This window comes from Protobothrops mucrosquamatus, unplaced genomic scaffold (assembly GCF_001527695.2).
Source record: "Protobothrops mucrosquamatus isolate PMUCROS unplaced genomic scaffold, P.Mucros_1.0 scaffold1061, whole genome shotgun sequence".
NCBI classification, from domain to species: Eukaryota; Metazoa; Chordata; class Lepidosauria; order Squamata; family Viperidae; genus Protobothrops; species Protobothrops mucrosquamatus.
Genome location: NW_015387291.1, coordinates 231406 through 242888, shown reverse-complemented (window position 1 = coordinate 242888; position 11483 = coordinate 231406).

Genomic DNA, 11483 nt, shown 5'->3' with positions numbered 1-11483 from the left:
AACAATGGTTGGAAACTTACCAAAGAGAGAAGCAACCTGGAATTAAGGAGAAACTTCCTAATAGTGAGGACAATTAGCTTGCCTTTAGAAATCGTGCACGCTCCATCACTGGAGGTTTTTAAGAAGAGACTAGAGACAGTCACTTGTCTGAAATGGTATAGGTTCTCCTGCTTGAGCAGGGGGCTGGACTAGAAGCTGGACTTCCAATTCTTCTATTCTAATTTAATTTAATGTTTAATTTATTTATTAAATTGATTATGTTGCCTGATTCCTGTTGGGTGGTTTACAAATTCTTAAAAACATTTGAAAAAACAACAACCGAGATAAGACTCAGGAGCAAAGAAAAAGAGAAAGGGGCTGTATGTTTACAGATAGAAATTTTAAAATAATAACTCTAGTTTATTCCCCTAAATTTGCTTCCTGGAATTGAAAAAGGGATGGATGAGTACAAATTATCTTCAAACATAGATTGTATCAAAGATCATATAAAAATAATAATTTCAGAAAACCTTTAAGTGATTATGAGAAGGTGAAATAACTCATGCTATTCCATTTCAACAACATGGTACATTGCTCCTATTTCATATTTTAATCACTAGGTTTAATTATTTACCACAATCATTTTGTCACTGTCAGCAAAAACACAATCTACCATCCTTTATGTAGTTAACACTACATTAAATTTTCTATTTTGATGTGAGTTTGGGACAATGAAAACAGACTGGAATAAGTGATATTTGTATATTTTGTTTATGAATTTTGAAGTATTGTTAATGCTTAACAATAATTACTTATATGTAATTATTGTTTATGAATAACATAATGTGACAAGCACACAGATTTGTCACTAGAAGCCAAAAAATCAGAAGGAACCTTTTCCAACTAATGAATGTCTAAAGGCATGGGTTTTTGTGAATTACAGCTCACTTTATTAGTCACACCAAGTGACTGATGCAGATTTTAGTTTGAATTGGGGTGGGGGGGAGAAACAGGATCATTATGCAGATATAGGTTGCATGGAAATGCATTGCAGGTACCTTATCAAACCAGTTTTGAATAGACTAACGTGCTTCTCCCACAATTGACCACCAGAGGTCAGTGTATTTACAATCTTGTAAATTCACTGGCACTTAAACCTGCACCAGGATTTCTATGATAGGGGAAAGCAATGATTTTAATTATTGTGATGTAAATAAAGTCAGTAGGGGTAATGAAAATGGGAAAAATATGGAATCTTTCTTTCTTTCATAAATTGATTTATGTACAAAGTCTCCTTTGAGTTGAACTTAATTTCTAGCAATGGTTCATCATTGCTGCTTTCTTGGATTTTCCCCCCCAAAAATCCAACTGTAGTTAAATCTGGGATTTTCCTGGAGGTCTTCTTTCCAAAAACTAACCAGAGCTGATGTTTAGTTTTCCAGGATGTCCAGGAAATAAATGTTTCCAAGATATCTAAGAAAAAACTTACATATCTGTGGGTTTTAAATCTTAAGTTAATCTGCTTTACTTATTTGTTGGTTATTTAAACAATGTTAAAATGTATTACAGTATTAAACCTTTTACTAAATTGCTCAAATTGCATAAAATGATGGAATTGTTAGCCAACATACCAGACTGGGAAAGGTTGCATTTGAAGATTATAGCAAAATACATTTCCTTTTATTTCTTAATATAAATATAATGTTTCCCTATTTGTAAACCTTTTCTTAAAAAAGAAATTGGTTAGGAAAATGGGAGACCCCCAATCTACTCCTAGATTGTTTCCCAATTCTTTTTATAGTGAAGAAACAATACTAGGCTTTACTTTTGTCACAGAGAACAGTCATTCTGTACAGACATTCTGCCCATAGAATTTTCTTTAGTAAGGGGGGAGAGTATCTCTGCAGTTTACTGTAGTTAACATAAATAGTAATAAAATGTACTACAATGTATAGTATAGTACGCATAGTACTAAAATATAGTATAAAATATACATGTTTGTGTAATATGCATTAGTATACATTTTACGTTATGAAGATTTAGGTGTATATTTTCTAACTAGTTTTCATTCATTTCACCCACTTTCAGAAACCTACTGCATAATTCAGGAAGCAGATTCATGATCAAGCTTTATTTAGAACATAGAATCATAGGGAAGGGAGGTACCTCAGAGATCTTCTAGTCCAAGGCCCTATTCAAGACAGGAGCCTTATACTATCCCAGTTCAATGATTGTCCAGTCTATTTTTGAAAACCTCCAGTGATAGAACACCCACAACTCTAAACAGCAAGCTATTCCATTGATTGTTCTCACTAACATAAATTTTCTTCTTCTAGATTGGATCTCTCTCATATCCATTCTTGTCCTGCCCCCTGATGCTTGGAGAATAAGTCAATCTATCTTCTCTCTGAAGCCCCTCAAGTACTGGAACACAGTTATCATGTTTCTCCTCAATCCTTCTCTTCATTGGGCTAGACATCTCTAGTTCCCTCAACTGTTCATCGTATGATTTGTTGTTCTTCTCTGCACACTTTCCAGCGCCTCAACATCTTGGTTTTTTTCACCACCCTTATCCTCTTTCCAGCTTCAAATTCATTTTAAGATACTTTTTAATGTATTTGGAAAAACACTACATTAAAAAAAATACCTTTAACCTCCTACAGAAAGGTCTCTATAAATCCTTTGTTTTCTTTGGGTGCCACAAAAAGTTTCTTTTTTGATAAAAAGAATTGATTCCCTTAGGGGAAAAGAAAGAGAAATCTGGGCTACAGAAATAAATAAATAAATAATCCAATGTCATTTGATACATTTGTACAAAACATATTCCCCCAGGCATGTTCTATTAGTCCCCCAAATGTGATAAATACCTTAAGAGCTTTGAACCAATTACAGCTAATTAGAAAAAGGCAGATGACATTTGCTAGAAGAAACGAGCCCAGAAGCTCTTGCCGAAAACCAATTTCACAAACTTAAAATGTAACAAGTCAGCATTTTATCTCTTCCCAGACATTATTTGATCCTTGCCATCTGCAGAAGTAATAAAGCTAAAAGAGTTGGCATTTGGGAACAAAAAGATAATGAAATGAGAGAGATTAGAGTATGTTTACAGTCAAAGGCATCAAGGGATTGATTATTTCATTAGCAGCAACCTTCAGATCATAAATAGGAAACATTGTAAAATGCAAAAATTAAAATTTATTTTGATGGGTTGATGTTTTTAGAACCCAGGAAAAAAATGAAATTTAAGGAAAAAGACATCTTATTTGTCGTATCAAAACAGGTGAAAATTAATATGGAAACAACGGATTATTAACAGGAATACACCTTTGAGAAGTAGGAGTTATTGTCAACTTTTAAACAGTGCCTTCTCTTTTATCCCAGTACTAGATGTCTGACATAAGGAGCAAGAAGACATCTAATTATTAATATACAACAATTTCTGAAGTATTTTCTTAATGGTATTGTATTTTAGTGAACCACATCTGAAAGGAGTTATTTCACTGGGCAAATAAATGAAGAATGAGGTGGTCAAGGCATCCTTTTGCCTCAGCTGTGGTGGTACACTGGTTATAATGCAGTACTACAGGCTACTTCTGCTGATTGCCGGCTGCCAGCAGTTCAATTCTCATCGGCTCAGCCTTCCATCCTTCCAAGGTCGGTAAAATGAGGATCCAGATTGTTGGGGACAATATGCTGACTCTGTAAACCGCTTAGAGAGGGCTGTGAAGCACCGTGAAGCGGTATATATGTCTAAATGCTATTGCTATTGCTATCTCCCTTTTGTCATTCAGTTTTACTTTGCTCAATTCTACATGGAGTATGGTGACTCAGGAGCACGATGGCTCAAGAGGTAGGAACGCTGGGCAGGAGATGAGCAAACTCGCGTTCGAGAGCCAAGAGCTGCTGTGAGGAAGGGTTGAGCTCTCCTCCTTCAATCCAGCTCCTGCCAGGGACATGAAAGGAGCCCCCAACTAGGTATCCCCAGGGCAACAGTTTTTCGCCGAGCCCTGAAGGCCCATCTATTCCGTGCGGCCGGCCTGGCGTAGTTTGATTATGTTTCAGTGGGGGGTTTTGTATGGGTGTGTTTTTAGAACAGGCCTGTTATTTAATTCGATTTTAGAACAGAAACTATTTATTTATTATCGTGGTTTTTAGTATCGCCTGTTCACTGCCCTGAGTCCCGTAAGGGAGATAGGGCGGTATATAAATTTAATAAATAATAATAATAATAATAATAATAATAATAATAATAATAATAATAATAATAATAATAATAATGTCACCAGCTAATCATTTCAACCCTGGAAGCACCTCAGTGCTTCTAACATGAGTGCAAAAAAAAAAATCTACATTTCCCAGGGTAGAGATCTGAATACATCATTGCATAAATTAACTTGTGGCCCTGATAGATAATGCATTCTCCATATCATTGTCTCTGGAATACTTGTTGTGGATTTAGAAATAAGAGCATTACCTTTCCCCTAATACTTTCCTCCGGGTGGGAGCTACTTCCCCTCTGTATAAAATTCAAGGAGCAGTGGCTTATTTTAAAGTATGCATCACACTCCAGGTATATACTGTACCTCATCTAGCTTTTTTGTGTTATGTCTGGTTTATAGCCATGGAAAATTATCTAGAAAGGTTTCTTTGAGAAAGGGGGTGATTTCTTTGGCTATGAAGAATGACTTCTCAAGAAGTTATAATTGGCCTCAGCAACAATGTCTGTCCTGTCTCCAAGTTTTTCTTTTTTGGGGAAGATTGTTAAGAAAATAATTGGGCTTCAATGTAAGAGGATTCTAGATTATAATAATGTACTGATTATTTGGATCTATTCCATTTCAGTTTCAAGCCAGGATACAGTACCAAGACAGCATTGGTTGTATTTGTTGGTTTTCTTTGGTAGAACTAGGATGGGGTGATACAGCCTTGTTCTCTCAATGGCTTTAAATGCTGTTGATCGTAGTACCATATCATTACGCAATGGAGATTGGGAATGAAGAGCACAATAGTACAGTATGTTTTTTCCCCAGATATAATATTTGCACAGTATTATATCCTCTGTTCTTATAAGCCAGGTTTTTTTTATTTCTAGAGAAGTAGGATATAAATTAAATATGTCACTCCAATATATGCAATTGTAATTACAAAAAAGTTGAAGGACTAAAAAAATAGAAGATGTCAAAAAATTTAACTCGGCTAATTGAGTTTAGTTAACATAGCTGAACCAGTGTATTTATTACACTACAATACAAAGACAGGAATAGATAGAAAGCTAGACACCACAAGCTAACAATACTTTCTTAAATATTTGAATGATTCCATATAGAAACTTTTATGATCTTTGAGAAATATGCAAACCTCAATCCCAAGGGATATTCCAAGCCAATCTTGGCATGTGTCTCTTGCTGAAATACTTTTACTTAAACCATAAATAATACAAAAGCAGATGTTTAGTTTATCAAGCAGTTGGCTGCTTTGAATATGTGAGTTATAAATAAATCATAAAGAAATAGATCCAAAATAATCATACAGCCATGTAGTAATAAGGAAAATGTTTAAATACCAAGGGACTACCTTAACTTTCTACTTCTTTCATATTGATGCTTGCTGTGTTTACAGTGCAATTCTACCTGTGCGTATTTGGAAGCAAATCTCATGCAGGGGGGTTTCTGTCAGGTAACTGGAGAGAGCAATCCCCAGTGAGGTCACGTGAGATATATAATTTTGTCCACAGGGCAAAATAGGAGCTGCACATTTCCTCAGCAGAATAGAATTGTGTATGTTTCCCTTGTAATTGGTACAACAGGAGAAAAGAGTCCTTTACCAGTTCAGGTTCATCAAGTGGAAAGACCACTTTGTGTAGCCCCATAGCAGTTCCAATTTTGATCTTACCTGCTGTTAGGGAAACCTAAGTTCTAAAGTGGTCTTACTTTTTTGCTTCTTGCCTCTGTATTTAACATTTTTAACATTTTCTACATTTATGATTTTAATTGTAAGCCTCCCAGAGTCGCTTTTCATGTTAAATAGGAAGCATATAAATTTGATAAATGAAAAAATAAATTCTGTCCAGCCCCTCAACCTCATTGAGACTCCTCCTAATGTTTCTGTTCAGGCAGGTGCAGTAGATACCTCAGTAGAAAGGACCACTGGACCAGGGAGGGATTAGCTGGAGCCTCTTAACTATATTCAGTTTCCTGTTCTGTTTTAAAGAAAAGGTAAAGGTTTCACTTGTCCAGTCATGTCCCATTCTAGAGGATGCTGCTCATCTCTGTTGCAGTTCCCCAAATCCTTGGACATCAAAATTTGGGAATAAAATGGTGATTTTTGGGTGTACTTTGTCCCTTCCTCCCTCCCTTCCATTTGCAGCTTAGACTGAAAACAAAGATGAAAATACTTGCATTACAAAAATCCACTCATTCCTGACACACACACACACACACACACACACACACACACACACACACACACACACACCAAATATTGCCTGCTCTTTCCATTTCATATTCATGTGGCCTTTAAGTCTTTGCCATTATTTTAAAACTGCCATGACTGTAAAGGAAAACTGATGAAGATTTTTTTTTATAAGGACAATGGGAACGGGGAGTCAAGATCATTCTTTCAGATGATAAATAAAAGCCTTGTTTTCAGATTATATAAAATGTTCCTCCTACTAATTTCATATGATGTAAGTGAGCGACATGTTAACACATAATTCAAGTGCTTCTCAGCCTTCAAAACTTTAAGCTGTGCAGACTTCAACTCCCAGAATATTCCAGCCAGTATGAATGTATTAATAATATTAATCAATTAATAATGAAGTAAAGGAATCTAGACCTGGCCTTAGGAAGTGGGAAGGAATGAGCAAACCATTATGGAGAGGGGTGCACTTTCATAAAACATTGCCTACTTTTGAAAAAGAAGGAAGCATGAAAAACTCTAGCTGATTCTCATCAACTCTACCTAGAGCAGTGATGGCGAACCTATGGCATGCGTCTCTAAAAGTTCGCCATCACTGGCCTAAGGCCAGGCAGCCTGGAGTCGCCATTGGGGAGCCCACCATCCCACCCGCCAGAGACCCCCTGGATCTCCCCCAACCCTGCCCTGCCCGGCTCCCACAGGTGTCCCTCCCCAAAAGCAACATTGAGATGGCCCATCCCGGCCATGCCCATCCAGTCTGCCATGACTACTGCAGCCACACCCATCCAGTGGCCATGCCCACTGTAGCTGCGCCCTCCGAGTAGGCCACACCCACCCGGCACCCGGCGATACATAAGTGGGTTTTGGGTTGCAGTTTGGGCACTCGGTCTCTAAAAGGTTCACCATCACTGACCTAGAGGTTGTTTGGTATGAAATGGGGAAGCAGAATTTCTAGCAGGCTTTCAAGTTTCTGTTATTGTATGCTATAATAATAAAGAAACCTGCCATGACTGTTCCTTGACCTGGCCAAACACAGCGGGCTGACACTGATATATTGTAGAGCTCTAGTTATCTGTTGCCCCACTGTTTGGTTTATTACTGGCAAAGGACCAACAATTCCTTTCCTGCTGGGGAACTGATTAGCGACCATGGAGGAATTGCACAAGGTTCTCAGTGGGTGAGGGTAGCAGATGCTTGTGGGCCAAAAGTTGTCCCTCAATGACCTCCGATATTGCAGTAAACATCATTGTTGCAGTTTATATTTTTAGCAACATCTTGTAACCTCTTCATCTTAGTATATTCTCAGTGTCATATAACATTTCAGAGTGGATTGATTGCTCACTGTAATGGGCTATGAGAATAACCTTGGGAGATTGGAGGAAGAGCTGCAGTCAGGGCAATGTCAGATAAGAGCTATATTAACCCACAGGAGGTATGGGAGTGGACAAAGTGTGGGTCTAGCACATTTGTTTGGTGCCGTGGTTAAGGCATCAGACAAGAAAGCAGGAGACCATGAGTTCTAGTCCTGCCTTAGCATGAAAGCCAGCTGGTTGACCTTGGGCCAGTCACTTTCTCTCAGCCAACTCACCTTGCAAGGTTGTTGTTTTGTGAAAAATAGGAGGAGTAAGGTATGTTGATTACTATATGTTCACCATCTTGAGTTATTTGTAAAAAATAATAAAAGCGGAATACAAGTAAATATATTTGAAGCCCACTAGGACTAGGTTACAATAAAGATAGTGCCAAGGAAGAGAATTGCCTTAAGTCGGAGCACCAACTATTTTATCTCATTTTAATAAGCTGGTTTTGGTAAACTTAGCATTTGAAAAGAGGCATATAGCAAAATGTCCTTTAGGTAATCTGAGATTAAATCACTAAGAAATAAGAAAGAGCTATAAACGTTATGTTTTTCCTTGGCAAAGAGAGAAGAACAATTCTTGTGGAATACCAATGATAAAAAAGTAACGTTTATAGTTCACTATTCTTTCTTCAGGACCAATTTCTGTTATTTGGATTTTCTCCTTTTCTCAAGATTTTTAAATGGGATCAAAGTAGCCTACAGTTAGTTTATAAAAGAAATCCTAAGTAACCCATACTACACAGTTGCATGCTGTACAAACATTAATTTTAAAACTGTCTTTCAGTCCTCATCCAGTCCATTTTAATGTTTAGTATTCGAGCCTTTTTTCTTTTCATATCTGTATGATTAACATGAGAAACAAATTTAAGTGAAATCAGCACATGGCTCATTCTAAAGTTTAAATTGCCTAAAAAAAATCATCTGGCAGATTTATTCATAACATTCAGGATAAAATTGAACTTTGTAGGAGTCCACAATATAAACGTAATGGGACTGAAGAGGCATTCCCATGCATAATCTTCTGTTATTAATCAACCATTGGTGAAGAATTAAAATATAATGTTTCCTCAAGTCCAGAGTCAGCTCACTTGCCACATTCAGGATATGTTGGAATGGGAGAAAATATAATTGTCATTGTTGGGAAGAATCTCTATGATAAAAATGAAAATACTGCCTAGAATGATATTTTGTTTCAATCCAAATAACTATTTGAACAACTGATGCATCATTTGAACAATGTCAGAAAAATATCTCTCCATTTGTATGCCAAGGGGGAAAAGCAAAGGTTTAAATATGAAGTTCTCCAAGATGCTGAGGAACAAGGAGGACTGGAGTTGTATTTTACAAACTGCTGTTGGTTTGGATGAAAAAGTGGGTGCTGCTGAGAAATAAGAGAATGATATAGCTAGATTACAATCTGAGGTTTGGATGGCATGGTTTTCTAGGGTAAAATAAAGTTAAGGCTAATGTAGCTTTTAACAATCGCTATATTAGAAGTGCCATATTGCAAATATGAAATAAATCTAAACCCAGACTGTGCCCAAAAATGCCTTTATGGGTCTCTTACACAAGAAACATTTTATAGGAAAGAAAAAGCCGGTAAGGGCAAATGGTTAATCTATTGACAGTTGTTAGAACAAGAACATAGAGAATGTAAGATGAAACCAAGAGAGCAACTGGGAGTTTTCAACCATTTTCATATGCACAATTTAGCGAAAGATATAATAGGATGTTTAGAATTTAGCAGCAGAAGACAGAAGTTGAAGCTGAATTATGTACAAATGATGAATGTGTAACTCCAACTATATGTAAACTCTTGCTGAAATTTGAAACAAAGGAAGAACAAGTGAAAGAATAAATGATAAAATAGGCTCAAAGCTTTAGCTATAATATAGTGTTGGAACAGTGGGAAAACTTGGCTGAAGAGATTAACATTCAGACTATGTTATAAGTTAAAAGAGAATTTTTATAAAATTATGTACCATTGGTATATGACTCCAGGAAATTTTTTTTCTAGAATATATAAAGGTACTTTAAATTTATGTTAGAAATGTGGACAATATCATACCCAGTAGACTTGTAAAAAAGCTGGAAAACTTTGAGTTCTAATACATGCAAAGATACAAAGAATTTTAAAGACTAATATTCAACTGAAACCAGAATTATTGATTTTTTTGCTGGGACAAAAGACAGATAATTTAAAAAGAGCCATGGAAGATTAGTTTTATCTATGATCACTGTTGAGAGATTACTACATGTGCAAAAATGGAAAGATTCCAACATACCCATGAGAGAGGAATGGTTGGTGAAAATGATGGGAACTAGTGGCAAAAATTAACTCGTTTGCTTAGAGACAGATCAACAACTAGATTTATTAGTGACTGGAAAAACCTTATGGACTTTCTGTGGAAAAAAATGAATGAATGAATGATGTATAGTTTTGATGATTAAAAAGGGTAGATTATGGAGAGAAGGAAGTTACTGTGTAACCTTAGAGAAGGCAAAATATAAATATAACTTCCTTATTACTTTTTTCTTTATTTTATTTAACATACTTGTATACTGTCGCTGCCCTTCTGACATAAAAGTGATTCTTCTTATTTCTTTTTTACTTTCTTATTACATTTCTCTATACTCCTTCTTTAATTCAAAAATTTCCCTCCCCATTTTTCTTATTAAATATAATAAATTCTGCTGTGGCTAAGTTATAGAAGTTTGAAAAATACCTATAGTTTCAGAAAAGTGGAAAGGGAATTTCCCTGGGATGGATTTCCTTCTGAAGAAAGGATTCTGAATTTTCTTTTTCTCAAAAACCAATATAACTTTTTGAAAAATTAAAATAATAAATTACTTTCCTTTTTAGCAAGAATCTAAAACATTGATGTTTCTTGAGACTTGAGGTGAGGATTCAGTAAATACTATGCAACAAAAAAGACCAATCCTGCCTATATTTCATAAATAGTAAAGAGACCTGGGGGTCTGAGAAATAAAGATGACAATTGTTTAAATAAGTGACATTGAACTATACTTTCAAATTTCAACTGGCCATAATTGAATAAAAATAATTGCTTTTTTTAAGGAGCTCAGTTTTCATGCAGTGGGTCCTGAATTTAAATCCTGTCACTTTGAATATCTTGCCACTTCTGGTTAAAAGGAAGTGGAGGCAGAAATATTACCAGCCAAGCCTTTTAGTGACTCGTGACCATTCAAAATAAATGGCATAAACTTTGATTAAAGCTACATAACTTATTTGGAATGCAAAACTCTGGACCAGCACTAGATGGCTCTGAAGAGTCAGCAGTCATCTAGATTTTTGCAGACCCAATCTGTTTGCCTGGCTTTGATAGATTTGACAACAGCTTCCTAAATTCTGTTTTTGTCCAAATATTCTAAATATTTCTCCAGAACTACATTCCAGGTCTTTGCAGGATATGGAACACATTTATAAACTAGATTTGAATACTTTCAGAAATTTAAGAACAGCTTGAAAACAAACTATTTGTCTCCCCAGAGATTATGAGTTAGTGTTAGCATTCCATAGTGTTGCTTAGAGTTTATTTTATGAAAGAAAAAGCAAAGCAGCCCAGCACCGAATCAGTTTCCAGATAACTGGACTCACAAGTGACCCGCCTAGTTCTGAAGTGCAGTCTGTCTCAAAGGAAGGTTTCCCTTTCCTAGTTGCTGGGTGGGCAGGGCAGGCTTCCTCTAATCATGAAGGTAAGAAAGT